Here is a 14363-nt window from a genome sequence, read left to right on the forward strand (position 1 = left end):
ACCGCTATCGGTCCACAATAGATAGGGTTGACGTGCACCACTGCTGACCGCTGCCCTATACTGCAGCAGTCCTTCAGCGGTATAGGGACTGACGTACAGTCTGCTAAACACTAATACACAACCTGCTTGGTCCACAAAAGTTCTTATAAGGACTGGTAACTTGGTATAGGGTGCTACGGTACATAGGCTTGAGTGCGGTACAGTCTGCTGTTCTGTAAGGACCGCTATCGGTCCACAATAGATAGGGTTGACGTGCACCACTGCTGACCGCTGCCCTATACTGCAGCAGTCCTTCAGCGGTATAGGGACTGACGTACAGTCTGCTAAACACTAATACACAACCTGCTTGGTCCACAAAAGTTCTTATAAGGACTGGTAACTTGGTATAGGGTGCTACGGTACATAGGCTTGAGTGCGGTACAGTCTGCTGTTCTGTAAGGACCGCTATCGGTCCACAATAGATAGGGTTGACGTGCACCACTGCTGACCGCTGCCCTATACTGCAGCAGTCCTTCATCGGTATAGGGACTAAGAGTTTTGTCACAGGGTCATTTAAAAAATGACAGGCAGAGGAAGAGGCAGGCCCTTCCGCAGGGGTGGTAGGGGTAGGGCAGGAGCAACAGGCTTGAGCCAAAGTGGGAAGTTGCAGAAGGTGCGTTCAATTACTTTAAAGGATGCACCAGACTTGGTTGAGTGGCTCGCTCAGCCTTACTCTTCTGCACCCTCCTCATCCTCTCGATCTGCACCCTCTTCTTCACTCTCTGCTATGTGCACCCCCAAAGACACTACCACCAACAACACGACCACCACCACCACCACCACATACCTTCCGCTTGAGTCACTGGAATTATTTTCCGATCCATATCAAGAGGACATTTCTGATGCGCAGCCACTCTTGGTATTGGATCAGGAAGAGGAGGTAGCAACAAGCGCTACTCAGCAGTCTGACGCCAGTACCCAGATCAGCCCAAGGAGGAGGTTGGTCCCCGGTGTTGCTGCCTACTCCGAGATCTCTACTTATAGCGGTGGGGAAGGTGACGTTGATGATGACGTGTCTAGTGATGTCACGTGGGTGCCCACAAGAGAGGAAGAGGAGGGGAGTTCAGAGGGAGATATGGACCAGCAGATAGGGAGGAGAAGCAGCAATGACTTACATTGCACAGCAGGGACAAAGCAGACTGCAAATGTATCAGGAGCGAGTCATCGACCATGTACGGTCACATCTGGCGCTCCCAGGACACCGGCACATGGCTCCGCAGTGTGGGCTTTTTTTAACGTGTCCGCTGCTGACAATAGCGTTGCCATCTGCAATCTTTGCAGTCAACGCGTTAGTCGCGGTAAGCCCAATACTCACCTAGGGACGACCGCCTTAAGAAGGCACATGAGCAGCCATCACCGAGCCCAGTGGGAGCAACGGAACACACAAAGCCACACTGCAGGCTCTCACCGTCCAGCCTCGTCTTCTACTTCTCCTTCTCCTCTCTCCTCACAATTGTCCTCCACTCCACCTTCCATCACGCCAAGCTCACATTTTTCTGCAAAAAGGCAGGCTTCCGTGGGCCTAATGTTTGAGCGTAAAAAAATGATGACGCCGGATAACCCTCTTGCCCAACGGTTGGCGGCTGGCTTGTCAGAACTCATAGCCCGCCAACTACTGCCATATAAACTGGTGGACTCGGAGGCCTTTCGCAAATTTGTGGCCATTGGAACACCACAATGGAAGGTCCCAGGAAGGAAGTATTTCTCAGAGAAGGGCATCCCAGAGCTATATGGCCATGTTCAGCGGCAAGTGAATGTATCTCTGGCACACAGTGTCGGTGCCAAGATACATCTGACCACAGACACGTGGTCTAGCAAACACGGGCAGGGAAGGTATATCAGTTTTACTGCCCACTGGGTGAACCTTCTGACGGCCGTCAAGCATGTAACCCGTGGCACCCGTGTAGATTTGGTTTTACCGCCACGGATTGCATGCAGGCCTGACTCTTCTTCTCCTCCTCCTACTCCATCCTCCTCCCTCTCCTCCTCAGCTGCCTCCTCCTTTTCCGCTGCTAGCGTCTCTTCCACTGCACCGCCCAAGCTCCCCAGAACCTATTCCACATGCCAGGTGAGACGTTGCCATGCCGTGCTGCGTCTGTTGTGCCTGGAAGCAAAGAGCCACACTGGCCCGGCACTCCTTTCAGCTTTGCGTTCACAGGCAGATGAGTGGCTAACACCGCTCAATTTGACAGTTGGTAAAGTGGTGTGTGACAACGGTGCCAATCTGCTTAGCGCATTGAAACAGGGCAAAATCACGCACGTGCCGTGCATGGCACACGTCTTAAACTTGGTCGTGCAGCGATTCCTTGTCAAATACCCTGGGGTCCAGGACATCTTGCGGCAGGCAAGGAAAATCTCGGCCCATTTCAGAAGATCTTACACGGCCATGGCTCGCCTTGCTGACATTCAGCGGCGACACCATCTGCCGGTCAGACGTCTTATTTGCGATTGCCCGACGCGATGGAACTCAACCTTCTATATGCTTGATAGGCTGCTCCAGCAGAAACGTGCAGTTAACGTCTACCTGTATGAACTCTGCGAAAGAAACGGTTCTGGGGAGCTGGGTTTTTTTTCACCGCGCCAGTGGCTGCTCATGCGCGACACATGCAGACTTCTGCGGCCATTTGAGGAGATCACCAAACTGGTCAGTCGCAGCCATGGCGCCATCAGTGACATGGTACCTTATGCCTTCTTTCTGGAGCGTGCATTGCGTCGTGTCATTGATCAGGCTGTGGAGGAGCAGGAGCGGGAAGATGAGGAAGTCGCAATGCTGGATGAATTCCCAGGGGGGGCTACTCTATCTGAGACAAGTCAACAACAGGAGTCTGATGAGGAGTCAGAGGAGGATGGTGCCGGGGCGGATGAGCAGGAGCAAGAAGAGCATGCTTTAAACCTTTCTGGGATCCCTGTTGTGCGAGGATGGGGAGAGGAGAATGAAGAGGACGACATTATCCTGGATGATGAGCAGGAGCCAGGCCACCACACCGCTTCCACTTTAGTGCAAATGGGGGCCTTCATGCTCCAGTGTTTTAATAGGGACCCCCGTATAAAAAGCATGAGGGTCAAGGACCAGTACTGGGTGGCAACGTACTTAGACCCCCGGTACAAACACAAAATGGCGGAAATGTTACCGCCGTCGCAGAGGGCTGTCAGAATGCAGCACTTCCAGGCCTTGCTTCGAGAAATGCTGCATTCTGCTTTTGCGTGCGCTGGCAGAGGAGCAATTCCCACTCCCAGAGAAGGATTTGCGGGTACCAATCCAACAGCGCCTGCAAGAAGAGGCCGGTTTGAAGATGTGTTGGTGACTTCGGATATGAGGTCATTCTTTCAGCCGACCCATCGACAGGTGTCATCCGGATCCAGCATCAGGGAACGCCTAGACCGTCAGGTGTCCGACTACATTGGGTTAACGGCCGATGTGGACGCTCTGAGGAGTGATGAACCCCTAGACTACTGGGTGGGCAGGCTTGACCTCTGGCCAGAGCTTGCCCAATTTGCAATCGAACTGTTGGCTTGCCCCTCATCCAGTGTCCTGTCCGAAAGGACGTTCAGCGCAGCAGGGGGGATTGTGACCGATAAGCGTACTCGCCTAGCTCACCACAGTGTTAACTACCTCACATTTCTAAAAATGAATGAGGCATGGATCTCGGAGGAATTCAACACATGTGACCAGTAGACCATGTATATGTCTATAAACTATTTTTTTAATCAAGCACACAGACCTTCTTAATTCATTTGGCTCACTTCCTTGACCCAAAAAAGCACACCGTACTATATGCCCCTACCCTCCTCTTTGAAGAGGTTGAGCGGTGTCATATTTCTACTGGGGCTGCTTATGATATCCCTGTGCTGTGCTGACTTCCTCCTGGGGGTTCTTATTATGAAGGGATCACACTATCCCTGTGCTGTGCTGACTTCCTCCTGGGGGTTCTTATTATGAGGGGATCACACCATCCCTGTGCTGTGCTGACTTCCTCCTGGGGCTGCTTACGGTGCTGCTGTCAGTGCTGTATGTCACGGTGCTGCTGTCAGCGCTGTATGTCACGGTGCTGCTGTCAGCGCTGTATGTCACGGTGCTGCTGTCAGCGCTGTATGTCACGGTGCTGCTGTCAGCGCTGTATGTCACGGTGCTGCTGTCAGCGCTGTATGTCACGGTGCTGCTGTCAGCGCTGTATGTCACGGTGCTGCTGTCAGCGCTGTATGTCACGGTGCTGCTGTCAGCGCTGTATGTCACGGTGCTGCTGTCAGCGCTGTATGTCACGGTGCTGCTGTCAGTGCTCTGTATTACGGTGCTGCTGTCAGATGCCTCTATCACGGTGCATGTGTCATTCCGGTATGTCACGCTGCTGGTGATCATCTCCTGCACCCTCTTCTTTGCCTACCCTGGTCCCTGACCTTCCCTCTCCTCCATTGCCTTCATTAGCTCCATAGTCCTGAATTGTTAGAACAATTTCCCAAATAAAATAAAAATGCTTGTAGTTATCGATCCCAAATTCACCTCATACATGTATTATGTCATTGTCCAGATGGTGGGACTACGTTTTACCCCCTAATAATTACCACGTGGCCGCAAATTCGACATGAAGGTTTGCAAAGTTCGCCTCCCATTGAAGTCAATGGGGCCCGCGGCGAACGTTCGGTTTCGCGAACGTTTGGGTCCGTTCGCATTTCGCTTTCGCGAAACGTCCCGTCGGAAGTTCGTCCATCACTAATTATCATTACGGATATTCTTTTTTTTTTAGTAATGTACTTTTTCAGTGGTTTCAGTGTTTTAATATACTTTTTCATTTTCTTCATGTGAATGAATAACAAGGGGTACCTCATTTATGGAGGGGTGTCTATGGGCTCCTTATTCAAAGAAGGCATTTAGCCTCTGATAAGTCCCCCTTACAGACACCAACATTCCTTTTGGGGGATGAAAGCCATTAACATGAAGAAAAGGTGCTTTGCTTTTCTGTACGCCCCCCCTTCTGCAAGGTATTATACAAAAGTTGAGAAAATGTGACCTGATATGGTTCAGAAGGAGAGCAGCAGGGAACTCCACACCATTTTTTTCTCTTAAATGGCCAGCACATCAAATATGGTGTAAGGTCCCCCTAAAAAGACCTTTATCCAAGCATGCAGCTTGGGTGCCCAGAAAAGGGTGAACCCCCATCCTTCAACCATACCAAGCCCCATGCCCTCAACATTGAGAGGGTACCTTGCAAGGGAGGCTGCACAGGTGTAATACAAGCCCATCTACATCCCCAGATCCTGAGGGGCTGTCCTGGGATTTCCATAAAATGTCAGCATCCCATGGTTTCAGGACATGTCTTCCTGTACTGAATGCTGCACATGCCACATTTGTTTTGTTCCAGGTGTTCCTAATATAGGAGCTATAGTAATATGCTGTTTATTATTGTCATATCTCCTATATGTGGCAGATAAGGAAGCAGTAGTTAATATACATGTAGCGGGTGTATTGTTTCTTCTGTGACCCCGCCAAGAAAGCCAAGATATACACAGGCTTTTCAGCCTGAGAGAGGGAGAGAGCTGCCTGTCATGTCTGCAGGGGATTTCTTCACCCACCTCCTTCTCCCTGTTTCACTGACTCACTGACTCACTGAATCTAATGTAATATGACCTGACTTACACAGAGCTGTTCACTCTGCAGCCTCCCCTGTGTCCCTATTGGCAGGAGGAAGAAAGCCAATTAGAAGAGCAGTTACAAGTGCCAATCGGAGGGACTTTAACAAGCTGCAGGAAGTAGCTGCAAAGGACTTTGGAGTATGAAGTTCTGGTACAAAGCAGCCCCATAGCCTTGTATAGTGACAGAAATGACCAAGACCAGCATTCTCTGTGGGAGGAAAGTGAAAGACTCCATTTTAATTCCTGAAGAGATCTCAGTGACTACGAGGAAGTGAAAGGGATCAGACCTTAAGGAGAGATGTTGTCTTTCAGATGATCTCCCTGCGTGATTCAGGCCTCCACCACCAGTCAGGCCCTGCAGCATGAGAGAGGGGGATCCCATGTGCATATCGAGGCTCACCTGCACCGATAGTGAAGCATTCCAGTGTGAGGTGACTAGTCGGGTCACCAGGAAAGCCTGCTGTTCCAGGATGTTTGTTTGGGCCTTGACCACAGAATTTGGTGAGAGGGCATTTTGCCCATCTGCAGATAACAGAGACACTGCACCATAGGAGTAGTATAAACACTGTATACAAACAATGTTGCCGGTAGTCATCTTGCTGACACTTGTAGTGCCATAGGAACAAGGGATAAGGCTATCCATTTCTGGGACAATGTATACAAACATCATTGTCCTCTCACCTTGCTGAGAAAGATCCTGCCTGTTTCACTTAATAAACTGGGGCAGTTGTGTTGTTTGGGCCTGCTATACAGGAGTTTAAGTGCACCAAAGAGAGTGGCTAGCTGAAGACACCAAATCTTATCTTTTCTTCAAAAGGACTGAGGCTGCTAGTGCCATACGGATCTGCACACACATATTCAGGGCTCTGCATATGCATTGGGTGTGTGGGACAGTTTATCTAGAAAGCTAAGCCATTACTTGTTGACTTGAATAAGTGTTTAAAGTTGGGCCTGTGGTGTCAGGGGACAGAAGAGAGAGAGACAAATACTGAAGTGGTAGCTGCGGCGCTCCCCTACAACAGCTAATTAAATACGTATAACATATGGAAACCAGTGCTAAAAATAAATAGTTTTCTTAAAGTGCAAGTGCTACCCAAATTACCCCCCCCCCCCCTTCTCTTTTAAGAAGAGAGAGAGAGGCCTGACACAAAGGGAGTCATTCCTCTGCTCTCCTGCCTGGACTCATAAAGCCAATCTGAGATTTTTTTTATAAAAATGTTAAACCTAGTTGCTGCTGTCACTTCACATTAGCTAAATAAATATACCAACACAGTGCTACTAGAAAAAAATTCAAAACATAAAAAAAACCCATATAATGTGACACAGTCGTCCATATGTACAGTCCCAATATCTGACGTCTCACTGCTGTTAATATAGGCTCCCGTCCCAATTGCTAGGCAACACCTCCCCTCCTCTCTGATGCAAATCAGTTCAGGCCTAAGCCCAGGCGTGTAACAGCACGCACACATTCCAGGCGGGATATGGTAGTCACCCAGCAGATTCCTAATGCGGACACCTCGATATATCGTTATCTCCTTCCAGATCAATGTTGGATGTTTCAAATATTAAGCTGGTAACTACATTGCGTGGCCCACCTAAATACTATAACCTATATTAATACCGCTATATTCATATAAAATAGGATAAAATTACCTACTTGGCTCACAATAAATTATAAATAATAAACAAATATATTAACCAAATTAAAAACCTAAAAATCACTAATAAAACAATTCAAATTAAAATCCCTCAGAGAGAGAACTTTGGTCTCAAATATCCAAAAAGATTCTCTTCTACTGAGTTGTCTAATATAATTACCTCCCTCCAATGTTTATCAACTTTTTCAATCCCTCAAAATTTAAGCAAGCTTGGATTCTTATTATGTACCAGTTTAAAATGTTTGGGCACATTATGTGTGCTTACCCCTTTCTTAATATTGGTAATGTGTTCTCCTATTCTAATTTGTTGAGTCCTGGATGTACAGCCAATATACTGTAACCCGCATCCAGCATATATATATATATATATATATATATATATATATATATATATATATATATATATATATATAATGTCAGTAGTGGAACAGGTTATAAAATCTTTAATTACGTATTTCTTTCCAGTACCGATTAACTTTTTCCTTTTTTTCACATTATTCTTAGCATGATAGCAGGCTCTACATCTGCCGAATGCAAAGAAACCAGTGAAACAACCAATAAGTGTGCCTATCTTTTTCTTAGGAGGATCTATCACTCCTGGGGCGATCATATACTTTAGTGCTGGAGCTTTTCTGTATACAGACCCTGGGTAAGTGGGTAACAGTGGCCCCAATAGCCTATCTTTTTTTTAAATATTCCAATTTTTTTTATAATTTTCTCAACCTATCTGAATTGGATATTATAGTCCAGAACCATTCTATATTCTAGATTAGAGGACACCCGCTGCTTACTCTCCAGTAGTAATGGTTTCCCATCCATATTCAGTACCTTAATTTTCTCTTTCTCAATACTTATAAAATCATATAATTTTTTCTTAAATCTGTTAACTAATACTTCTGACAGATGAAAATCTACCTCTTTAGAAAGTTTCTACGTACTCTCGTAAACTGGCCTTTAGGAATATTAACAAGCCAGGGCTTATGATGGCAACTGTCCAACGGTTGGTAGGAGTTTCTATCTGTGGGTTTGAAATGATTCCGCATATACAATGGACCTTCTTCTTTGTGAATTTCTAAATCCAAGAAGATGATATGCTCCCGAGTCCCTACTAATAGACCATATTAAATTAATAATTTTTTGATTTCTCATTCATTTTGTTCATAAATGTCTCAAATGATAATGTATCCCCTACCACAAGGTCATCAATAAACCTTTTATATTAAATAAGCTCTTCTGGTCGTTGGTTTAGAATCTCTTCACTCTCCCAATATGCCATAAAGAGGTTCGCCACACTCAATGCAAACCTAGCCGCCATGACCAATAATAGTGTATAGAGACCCTACATCCGCTATGGCCAAAATACATTGATAATCTTGACATCTTTAATATATGCTTCAGTTTTGACTACCAGCGACTGTAGTAAAGTGTCTATGTATTGGCCCAATCTCAAACAAAGTGAAGTTTTGGCAGAAAAACGTTCCCAAGTGCGCTAATTTTCTCTCCATTTCCAATTGGTAATATTGATTACTCATAATTAGGGATGGGCCAAATGCCCCCGGTTTGGTTCGCACCAGAACACTGCAAACAGGCAAAAAGTTGTAGTGAGCATGCAAACTATTAAAGTCTAAGGGACATGAACATGAAAAATCAAAAATGCTAATTTTAAAGGCTTATATGCAAGTTATGTATGGGGACCCGGGTACTGCCCTGTACATGTATCAATGTATCAATCTATCGATGCAAAAAAATGTTTTTAAAACAATTGTTTTTTCAGTAGCTGTGATTTTAATAATGCTTAAAGTGAAACAATAAAGATGAAATATTCCTTTAAATATCATGCCTGAGGGGGTCCCCTTAGTCTGCCTGTAAAGTGGCGCATCTGTGAGATGTGTAGAACATGCCACAACAATAACAACATTTCTAAAGGAAAAAGTTTCATTTAAACTTGCTTGTGGCTATAATGTTATGCTGGCTCCCAGCAATATAGTATGAAAAAAAAAGTCAAGTATAAAAACGGTGTGTAGCCCCAGGTCCTTCGGGGTCTGGTGTGGAACTTAAGGGGAACTCCGCCCCAAAATTTAAAAACAAATTGTCATGGGGCCACACCAAAATCCTTGTCTGATCAAGCAGGAAGGGGGGGGGGGGGGTGAGCAAGCACCCGAGCTGTTAGGGGTTCTAAATTGGTCAGCAATGGAGGGGGAGCTCCCCACATCAATGATGGAATCTACCATAGTCGTGATACATAAGGAAGGTAAGGATCCACTCAATACATACTCATTTAGACCCATCTCCTTACTAAACACGGATGTTAAAATCCTGGCGAAGGTCTTGGCAACCAGATTAACTAGGGTCACCCAGAAGCTTGTCCACCCCAATCAGTTGGATTTATACCTGGAAGATCTACTAGCATAAATATAAGGCGTGTGCACCTGAACTTACAGGTCCCGGCTGATGGAGATGGATCGAGGGCTATTTTGTCTTTGGATGCCCCCAAGGCTTTCGATACGCTTGAAAGGTGATACCTATGGAGGGTCCTGGCCGAGTTTCAATTTGTCCCAAGCTTCATTAATTGCATAAAAATACTATACAGGGGGCCAGAGACAAAAGTGAGAGTGAACAATGAACACTCTGCCAAATTTCGACTATGGAGGGGAATGAGACAGGGGTGCACTATGTCCCCCCTACTCTTCGCCCTCGCAATCCAGCCTCTGGCGGTGGCTCTTAGGCTTTCCCCAAAGGTAATAGGACTTAAAAGGGGAATAGCGGAAGAAAAAGTTGCATTAAATGTGGACAATCTTTTATTATTTCTAGGAGATACACAGGCTTCCTCACTGAATGCAATGAAAATAATAAAGGATTTTGGCCAATTTTCTGGACTTGTTATAAACTGAAAAAAATATGCATTGTTACCAATAGATCCCTTGGAAAGGTCTTCCATTGTCAGTAGCAGGACGATGTAATTTGATCAAAATGCTATGGATGCCAAAGCTTCTGTATGCATTGCATAATTCTCCAGTATAGGTATGCAAAAAATGGCTTCTAAAACTAGATGTTATTTTCAGAGAATTCCTCTGGAAAGGTGATCCGGCAAGAATTTGCCTGCGTACCTTACAACTACAAACATAGGAAGGAGGGGGTCACACTCCCACACCCTCAGAGTTACTTCCACATGGCACAACTACAGCACATAGGAGGGTGTAATGGATTGGAAGAGGGACACACAGGGAGGGAAATGTTGCTACAAGATACCCCACATGGATCAATGGTGGAGGCTGTGGAGGCGGGTTCTTCCCCCTCTAGGCTCCCCACATTAAATCTAATGGTTAAAACATGGGAGACGGGGGGCATGGCTTGGCGCGCAAAGGAGATGGATGCCTGAACACTGAGCTCCGGGAAACCCGCGCTTTGAGCCTTTCTCTGGCACTGATTTCGCCCCAGAATGAGCAGAGCAGGCAGGCACACCTCCGGGAACACTTCAGGCCGGACATCAGCAGCATTACAAGCCTGCAGCATCCTGGAGATCTTCCGCAGTAAGACCCGCTCCATTCACGGAACACCACATAAGATGGCACCGACACGAGGGGAGGAGGACGAGCTGAGCGAGGGCTCACAGTCAGCAGTGGAGGACATAGTAAGCGGTGCAGGACATGCTAGCCATCCCTTTACCCTGGGGGACATGACAGCAATTGCCACGGACATTAAAAACACCCTCTTTTCGGCTATTACAGACCTAAAAGCTGACCTTCTTTCACTCACTGAAAAGATGGCCGCTTTGGAAAGGGCAGAGGATAGAAGGGACAGAGTCATACGAAGACTGGAAGCCACGACAGCTTCACACTCTAACCACCTAATTGAGATCAATAGACATTTAGAAGACTTCGACAATAGAGGCAGACGTAATAATCTCAGAGTGCGAGGGATCCCGGACACAGTCAGTGCAGACCATATCCCCTTAGCCCTCCGGTCAATTTTTAACAACATACTGGAAAGGCCCATAGATACCCCTATCGAATTTGTGAGGGCACATAGAGCTTTACGAATGAAACCCCCGGATGACGCACCACCAAGAGATATAATTTGTTGTCTACAGAATTTTCCCCTAAAGGAGGACATTTTAGCTCATGCCCGGAAGAATGACCAAATCCTTTTTAATGACAGCACGCTTGCCCTGTTCCAAGATCTATCTCCTATCACTCTGCAGAACAGAAGAGCATTGTGCCACTTATTAGAGGTGTTGAGAGAGAGGGGAATCATTTACAAATGGCATTTCCCCTTCGCACTTCAGGCCACAGTAAGCGGTAAACAATACATTCTGCTGGTGTCGAATAATCTTCCTGATTTTTGCTCAAGCTTGCAAATGCCATTTACCGATCTCTCAGATTGGTATACAGAGTTCAAGGAGCCCCCAGTGGAACGTAGCCCAGACAGTTCACCTCACCCTACTCCCACCAAGCCTCCACCAAAGAAAAGCAAGTATGGCAAGCAACCCAACTCTAGAGCTCTTGCTGTCTTTTACCCAGTTTGGAGCCATCCTGGCCCCTGTTGTCAGCTGTCTATCAGTTATATTGTTCCTTGTTTATGTAAGTGGCTCAGTTTTAGTGCACCAAGCCTTACCTACAGTCTTTACTATGAAGAAACTAGCTGGTGGCCAGTTGGAGATAGACACTGGATTGACTATAATGCACTGAGGTGCCTACTATTTTTACAGCTGGTTTGTGACATTTTGGGCCCTGGGAATTCTGGTCCAAAGCAGAGACTTACTGACGAGCTAGCTGACCCCCGTGAGATCAGAGTCAGCATTTTGGCCGGGACTTTGACATTCTGATGAACTGGAGGGGTGGTTCCTTTTTTTTGGCCCCCCACGGCCGCAGTATCATACACGGCAGGGTGAGCTTACCCAACATCCTCTATCTAATGCTATGAGAGCCGGCTGGCTATCTGATCGGGATGGTTTGTCACCAAGGACACCTGCACTGCTTGCTTTTTTACATCCCTCCCTCCACAAGTAAAGACTAGGTTGTGTTTAAACCTTGATCAGACTCAAGAATATTTTTTGCAAAGGCTCAGAGGAACTTTCCTCGGAGTAACCAATTCCTGAGCTCTGCATCATTTGTCCCCTCCCAGGGTACACACGGTTCCAGTAGGTTTGATGCTCCCACGGGAGAGATAGTGAGTTGTGCCGTGTGTTTACTACTAGCAAATAGTTGCCACGCCATTATTTAGTTGTGCCAGAGATATTACTGTTTATTATTTTGATATCAGTTCGCTAAAATTGGGGCTGCAGGTCCCCTGACAGTTATTGGTTTGTGTTATTACTTTTGGTTTATCACTTAAAGTTTAACGCTTGTTATATTGACCTCAGGTAGGCATTACCTGAGTGGTGTTCCTCCCATATTTCCCCACAAGTGGGAGCTGCACTGCTTAGTACAGTGTAGTCGGTAACCACAAGAAAATTCTTAGCTTGCAGTTGGTCTAGCTGTAGGCAGACCCCTTAGTTAAATTTGGCCACCGCCCTAGAGTCAGGGCCTTTCCTCCCTTTTCACTACCCTAACCCCCTATTCATCTTATTCTCCCTCCCTTCCTTGTCCCCCCTTTTTTTTGTTATTTTCTCTCTCTCTCTCTCTCCCCCCTTCCCGTTTTTCATCCCTTGCACAGGAGACCAGGGAATCAAGACAATAGGTCAGAACAATGGCATACTCATCCTTGGGGCATTCCCCCACCGTAATATCCCACAATGTCCAGGTTTGAATATTCCTACTCAGAGAACTTAATAAGGTAAAACCTCTCTTTGTATTTCTGCAGGAGACGCATTTTCACGCCAAAAAAATCCCCAACATATTCCACAAGTTTACCATGCCACGAATCCCGAGGCAAAGACCAAGGGAGTTTCAATCCTTATAAACAAATCAGCGTACTTTGAGGTCATCCAGCATCTGGCAGACCCGGTAGGCAAGTTTTTATTTCTGAAGGGGATGTGGGGCTCCTCCCCCCTGACCCTAGCAAACGTGTACTTTCCCAAAAAAGCCCATGTATCCTTTTGCAGACGTGTAACGGACGACCTGAAAGGTTTTGCCTCGGAACGAATCCTATTGGGAGGAGATTTTAATATTCCACTCAATCCTCTGCGGGATACGTCCACAGGGAAATCAAACCTGACATACCGCTCATTAAAACAAATTAAAAATTCTATACATTTCTTCACCTTGATAGAATCATCACGATAGATAGGCTCACCTTGATAGACTCATGGTGGGTTGTCCATCCCATGGGTAGAGATTTCACGCACTATTCAGTACCACACAGCAAATACTCACATATTGACTATGTGTTCTTTTCACAGAGAGATCTCACTGATTTACTTGAAGCCCATATAGGTATACAATCATTCTCCGACCATGCGCCATTCTCCCTGACCATCAAACGACCTGTACCACACTCTAAACCCTGCACGTGGAAGTTAAATCCTTCTCTCCTCACTGATATTGACGCAAAGCTGAAACTGACTGATGCTTTACGCATTTACTTTGTAGAAAATACTTCGAAAGACCTCTCACCCTTAACTGCTTGGGAGGTGCACAAGTGCATCATGAGAGGGGAACTGATCACCCTAGGAGCGATGCGTAAAAGAAAAGCAGAAAACAAGATTAAGCAATTAGCGACCCAGTTGGCACGACTTGAGGGCCAACATAAACAATCACTTGACGAAGCAATAGCTTCAGAACTCCTACTGACGTGACAGGAACTCCAGAGCACACGAGTTGAAAAGCAAAAGAGCTCTTTTCCTAAAAAAGAAAGTGTATTATGAGCACGGAGATAAAAGTGGAAAGCTGTTAGCTAAAGCTCTGAAAGAGACTTCTTTGGCCAACAACATCTTGGAAATCAAAACCACAGAGGGCAACATGACCAATCACACTGATAAAATTGCCACTAGTTTCCAACAATTCTATGCTAAACTTTACAATATCCCACACCCGCACAGACCTCCCGAAATCAGGGGGGACAGGGACCACATTATTAAGAACTATTTGATTCAGAGTG

At 46.2% G+C, this 14363-nt stretch overlaps 1 long non-coding RNA gene across 1 annotated transcript in view; it reads right to left on the minus strand.

Annotated features, from left to right (window-relative positions):
• The window catches only part of LOC143998356 (uncharacterized), a 277732-nt gene that overhangs the window by 46957 nt on the left and 216412 nt on the right, over positions 1-14363 (minus strand). The window lies entirely within an intron of this gene.

This window comes from Lithobates pipiens, unplaced genomic scaffold (assembly GCF_037356315.1).
Source record: "Lithobates pipiens isolate NorthernLeopardFrog02 unplaced genomic scaffold, aLitPip1_a1.2 Scaffold_19, whole genome shotgun sequence".
Lineage (NCBI taxonomy): Eukaryota > Metazoa > Chordata > Amphibia > Anura > Ranidae > Lithobates > Lithobates pipiens.